Source organism: Anser brachyrhynchus (genome assembly GCF_964034855.1).
Source record: "Anser brachyrhynchus genome assembly, chromosome: 1".
Classification (NCBI taxonomy): domain Eukaryota; kingdom Metazoa; phylum Chordata; class Aves; order Anseriformes; family Anatidae; genus Anser; species Anser brachyrhynchus.
Window position 1 is genome coordinate 113,018,416 of NC_137694.1, and position 6,790 is coordinate 113,025,205.

The following is a 6,790-nucleotide window of genomic DNA, read 5'->3' on the forward strand; positions in this document are numbered from 1 at the left end:
AGTCTTCATCTGTGTATATACCAAATTTTATCAAAGACTCTCTTGAAAGAAAGTAACGGCATGACTGTGGCACTGCATCATGCCAGCTCACGCTACTAGGTTTGTTTCCATGAAATCACTAAATTTGTACTGATGTTAAGTTAGTGTAAAATAATAGAAAAATAGGTACATGAGCATGTTACTCTGGTCAGTGCTGTGATTGTTTTAATGAAGCCTGTTTCGATGAGCTGGTGCTAGCAACAAACTGTCCGCTATTTCAGAACTTGTCTTCCAGTGCTTGTGCTTTGCATTTTGAGCACTCATAGATATTTGTGCCAACTACGTGTCAGCTCTGTTCTGCCGTCATTTCACACCCACTTTACAGAAAAGTCAGCAGCCAGACAAGGGATGGCAAGGAAGAACGTCTCCTTTGAAAGCAGCCTCCCTGTCTCTTCCCCTGACGCCATCAGACTGCAGGTCCTGGGGGACAATCCTTGGTGACTGAAGCTTATGCAGGGCTTGGGGACAGGGGAGAGGTGTGTTGGTCCCTTCCCCAGCTTCATCCTCCCGTGAGACCAGCAGCAATGGAGATAGCGGAGGGGCTTCCATCCCCATCTCCCTGGAGAGATTTCACTCTCCAGAGGCATCTTAACCAAAGCCCAGCAGTAGGTGTCAACTTGTGTCCACCCCGAGAGCATCCAGCAAAGAATTTATTTATCTCCAGGGATGGAGAGAACAGCAGCTCTCCACATAGCATCAGATTTTCTTTTAGGCTATGAATGCTGAACCGGGAAAATGCCTCCCCCCAGAGCAGCACAGGGCCAGGCCCAGTCCCATGCTACGTGGACCACTGTGCATGAAGCACTGCTTAAAAGAAGGCTGCCAGGAGAGGTTGTCTTGCTAGGAGCAGTTGTGGGGGTGGAATAAAGGTGTGTACGCTGGGAAGTTAAAAACAGCTCTGAGCCTAATGACTGTTTTAGTGGTGACCTGGAGACAACACAAACGCAGGAAAAGCACGCTGTATGTGCTCTCTGGTTTATTACCACCTATTGTCTAAAATAAAGCAAGTCAAAAAGATTGTTAAGCCCTGCTGTGGTCTCAGGTACTAAATCTGCCAAATAAATAATTCCGTTGCTTGTTGTTAACACGTCCCAGAAATGTGAAACAAAAGGTACAAGCCATATGTTGCTCTCCTCTCTAATTCTAAATGCACTCTTTCAGACAAGATGTTTCTTAGCACAAATTCATTACAAAGCAGCAACAATAGAGAGGCAAAGTGAAATAAAAACTCCACATCCCTCTGGGGAAGTACAATCCATTTCTGCTTTTCTGCTTTTGTGTAGACAACCAGCATTAGAAGGTAAGCAGACATAACAGAACGACATGCTATTGCCAAGCTGTGGTTAAAAGAAGAAAGGCTAATGTGAGATTATACTGTTCTTCAGCTTACAGTGCAAGAGAAGAAAGGAATGACATCAGTCCGAGGCACAGAGGTGGGAAGAATTGCCCTCCGTTTTATAAAAGATGGACAATTTTTTCTCCGTGTTATGGAAAGATCCAGATTAAATATTATAATTAGCACAGAATGGAAATGGGTGTTACTTTCATACCAAATAGCAACTACCAAGGAGGCCTGGCTTTAGAAGCTAATTTGAGTTTGTAATGAATAGGGACCTATGGAGCGGATATACAGGGAGCAATTTAATCATCCCAGGGATATACGGGGCCATGGTCAGCTCCAGTGGGCATGGAGGAATGAAAAACACATGTATTAAAATATCAATAAAGGGAACAATGCAGACATTCAAAATGTAGGCTGAGTTAGTCACTGTGTGTTTCTCCAGACTGCGTGGTGCTAACAAATCAAAAGCTATTCATTCCACTCACCCAGGATGTAAAAAAATTGAAAGAAATGCATTGTCCCTGCACTGGAAATACAGAGAGGCCTGCAAGTCCTCCATGAGGGTGATGGTCACCCAAAACTGCCCTCCAGGACCGTGGTGGGGAGGGGACCCACCTCCTGCATCGCTGCTCTACCTGCCACAGAAAAGAACAATTATGTTTGCCAGGTGAGAAAAATTAGGAGGGTAGGAGTTTCTAAAGTAAGCAGAGGAAAGTGGCAGTGAGGGGAGGCAAGGACATGGCAGGAAGGGAGAAATGCTTTGGAGAAAGGGAGGAGAGGGTTAAATCTTCAGGGGAAGAGCAGAACAACAAAGAAAGCAGCAAAGAAGAGAGTCCCACAGAGCAGGTGGAGGAGGGTGGCACACTCAAATGTTCCAAAATCCCAACAGCATGAGCCTCGCTCAAAGATTTTGGACTCTGTCCATCTGTCTCTTAATACTTATCATCTTCAAGCACCTGCAGGAACATTAATCCTAACACCAGTCTTATGAGGTAGATTTGCAATGTTATTGTCCTCACCTACAAATAGGGCAGCAGCAAGATGAGAAATGAGACCAGACAGAAGGTCTTTAAACTGTGTCTTAAAGAAGGCATTAGGTGGTGTTTTAATTCACTTTAGCCAACACCGGTGGGGTTTCTGCACCTTTTCTTCCAGTATGAACACGCCATACTTTCTCCTCTGTCATACCAGCACTGACTGATGTATAGGCTGAAGCTGCATTTAATCACTGAGGAGGAGAGACCAGCCTTTCTAATATGAGGGTAAAGAGAGGACTTAATGAAGGAGCATCAGTCTGGCTGAGGGAAAGTACCAAAGAGGAGAGGGGAACAGAGCTGAGGAGCACCCTCACCATCAGCCAAGGAGGTGCGACACCAAGTTATTACAAGCCAGATCACATGCGTGGAAAGGGGGAACTGGGACCCATTCCTCAGCCACAAAGGAGCCTGCAATTTGGGGCCCACTGAAATATCTGTGAGGGCTGCCGATGCTGATTGAATTCCCCGCTCGCAGCTGATACGTGGGCAGCAGCGGAACCCGCACATTCATCCAAATATTTCACTGAATTCCTCCCCAAGTGCTTTTAATATCTAATCGCTTTCATTGTGAGCTGATTTGATTTTCTTTTAGTACCACCAGCTGCTCTGCAAACAAAAACTGTTGGCTGTGAACTTTAAAGTTTAGTGCTGATTTTTACTGTGGTTTCATACCAGGGTTCCTGTAGGAGAAGATGGAGAAAGGAAAGCAGCATGTTGGGATGCATTTCGTTTCTGTTTGTCCTGGAAAGGTGCTTCTCAGGTACAATACGTTCTTCTGCATACATAAATAAAGGAACAATCCAGCAGACCACAGGCCCATCTAGTCAACACCCTTTTCCAAAGTAGCCAGTGGCAGAGTGTTTGAGTACTGGTGTGCTAAGTGATATTCTTACCTAGAAAATCCCCACAAGCCCCCCTCGAGCAATTTTCAGCTTAGAGTCTTTTCAGTATTTTTGTATTTAATAGCCTTCAGAAGATTTTGCTCCCAATAATTTGTCCAATAACATTTTGAGCCAAGCTAACCAGCTATAATACTATGCAGCTCAATACTACACAGCTCAAGGGCAGCCCACACCTGAACTGCTCCCAGTGTAAGGGATTATCTCCTTCTGCAGCAAGACCCAGGGATGGCTGTGGCTATCTCATTTGACCCATCCTAGCTCTCTTATTGGAAGAGTCAGTAAACAACCATTCCCTGTTCACCCTCTCCTTGTCACTATTGATTTAATACACCTCTCATATCCCTTTGTTGTCATTTCTTTCTCAACATGGAGAATCATTGCTTGTACAGAAGCTACTCCATACATTTGATTACCCTTGTTGTCCTCCTTGGTATTTTTTCTGTGTCAGCTGCATGCTCTCTGAACTGAGAGGACCAGATGCAAATACACATTTAGGATGTAGGCATGGCATGCTGCTTGCATGCTGCTTTCTGTTTTGATCTTTACGCTTTTCCTAACAATTCCTAACTTTCAATGTGCTGGCATAATCAATAGCAAGCACTGTGATGGTGTTTTCATGCAACAATCTATTAGAAACCTTAGAAATCCTTCCTGAAAGGCAGCAATCACCTTAGAGGCCATCATTTTATACGTGAAATTAGTATTGTTTTTCCCATGCATGCCATTTCACGTTTCCTGACAATTAATTTCACTGACCACTTCATCATGCCATCATTCCCTCTTAAAATATCCTTCTGCAGTTCGCACAGCCAGCCTTGCATTTACTGCTCTGAATAACTTAGTATGATCTGTGACAGTTGTCACCTCATTTTTTCCATTTTCAGATCACTATGAATATGTTGAACAGCGTGAGTACCGCACACAAATCCCTGCAGGACTCCAGTCATGACCTTCTTCCACCATGAAAGCTGACCATTAAGTTTTGCCTCATGTTTCCTTTTAACTACCCATGCAAAGACCTTCCTCTTTACCCATGGCTGTTCACAGCTATGACAGCCGATGGCAAGGGACCTTTTAAAAGGGACCTTAGAGAGTAGTCAATTAAATGAATCACCCTTATCTACATGCTTGTGGAATCTCTCAGCACGTAAAAAAAAAAAAAAAAAGTGTAAGTAGATATGATTTTTTTCTTCTCCTCGATGTGAAGCCACATCCCAAGGCAGTGAAATTTCTAGCAGTGATTCACAAATATCAGCAAAGTTCTCCCCATCCTCACATGTACAGCTTCACAGCTGCATAATTCAGCGATTACAGAACGATTCCCCCATCTTCTGCACAGTTTATGCTGGCCTGGGCACTTCCACAGAGCTGCTCTCATCAGAAGCAGAAGAATAGACTGTAAAATAACTGGGAACAGGAGTCGTAACCTGCAAGTAATACCAAATTTTACATCAATGCCAGTATTTGGTATTTCTATTTGAATTTGACATTCCTATTTGACAAAGTATTACATCTTTGCAGTTATTTATACATCTATATGTCACAGCCTTCTTGCTGCACTGAGAGGGGTTCAATTTTTTTCTTTTAATTAACTGATTTCTATCAGTTAAAGAAAGTTCTCATAAAGGCTGGGTTCATGTATGTTAATCAGCTGCCTTCTTTTATCTGACTTTGGGCAAATCACAAGGAAAAGTAGTGCATGAATTCTCTTAAGTACATAAGAGAGGATCTGAACCGATGATTCCCAGATACCAGCATTTTGAGGATTTTCAGGCAAGTAGCTCTCAAACTCTAGGGCCGAGCTTCTCCCCGTTACTTAAAGAGAAGAAAACAAGCTTTTCTGCTTTTTACAATACCAATTGGCTGCCACATTGTGAGTGAACCAGGCATTGACCTGAAGTAGCTGAATAAACTAAAATGGAAAAATAATCCCTCTACTGTCAGAAAAGACTGCTCTTGTCAGTATTCATTTGGAACCTCGCTGAGTGCTGCTTGGTCAGTGAGCATTGAGCAGCTCAGCAGCCTGCCTTTTGTTTAAAACTTGGGCACCAAAAATATGCTGCTTTGTATTATCTTATAATCTGTTTGAACATCCAAAATAAATTTAATAATATTCCTTAAACCTTACCTTGTCTTCATTTTAAATTGTTTCTCAAAGAAAAATAATAATTAAATTTAAGGAATCAATCCTTGCAGCAGACATCAAATTATATCTACTGTGAAATCTCTAGTATCACATGCTCGGTGGATAAATCTTGCAATTGTGTGGGGAATATTTCAGGGGTAAGAAAAATTTTGCAAAGCGGGGGAGTGCAAAAAGCTTAATGAATTCATCCATGGAAAAATAGCCGCTTCTGCTGCCACCACAGCTCTCTCTCCCCGGGACCGCCATCCTAGATTGCGCAGTGCAAGGTTTTCTATGGGGCTGGAAATATTGCAGATAATATGATTTAGTTAAACAAAGCATCTTCTTCCCCCCCCCCAGAAATGGCTTGGCAGCAGCTCCACCCGGATGGCTGCCAGCATGGCACACGTGGCTGAGGAACAGGGCTGTGCCTCGGCAAGAGCTGTCGGGCACAACCGGGGTGGGCTCGCATGCATCAAAGGGATGTTTGCCTGCTCCGCTGCTGCTAAAGCTCTTTTTATGTCTGGTGGAACTGGAATAAAGCTGTTACAGTAAGTGGTTGCAGACAAGTGTAGGAGCTTTACGGGAGAAAAAAAAAAAAAAAATTGCTTCTTTCTGCTTATATAAGGTTAGAAAATGTTTTTAAAAACTCTTGCTTTAAAAGGGTGCTGGGAAAGGCACTGGCCAGCCAGCAGAGGTGATGATTGTACACGGAGCTCTCCCAGAGAAGTTTAACAATGCATTGTCCCTTACGGTCCTCTGCCACTGTATTCAAATATTTTATCTCTTTCCAGCACTCAGGATTATGTATTAGGGAAAGGAAGGAAGGATCTGGAAGATTGTTTTCCTGTGTTCTGGTTAAGCTTCTCTCTCTCAAGCCTGATGCCCATATGGCCTGTTAATAATGCAGCACCGTAATTTAACACAGTTTGCCTTCAAATAAATCCCAAAGTAAGCATGGTCCAGGATAATGCTCACTTAATATGAAGTGCATGTCCCAAAGGGAACCAAAAAGCAAGCCAAAATATAAATGTGAAAAGAAGGAGGAAAAATACAAGCTGTCCCAAGCACTTCAAAAGTTCCTCTTGTTTTTGTGTTGAGGTTTCATCCTGCCAGCTTAAATGAAAAAAATATTGGATCTTAAGAGCTTTCTGCAGTTCTGGTGACTTCCAGTAAAGTGCAAAGTTTTAATCAGAACATTAAAAGTTTTGTGTGTGTGTTTTGTGTTTTTTTTTTTTAAACATACAAAAAGCTTGTATTTTTGTTCTAGTATAATCAAGGGAGGGCACTTCAAGGCAAATGGTGAAACATGTCATGATTTATTAGCATAAAAAAGAGAGAAAGA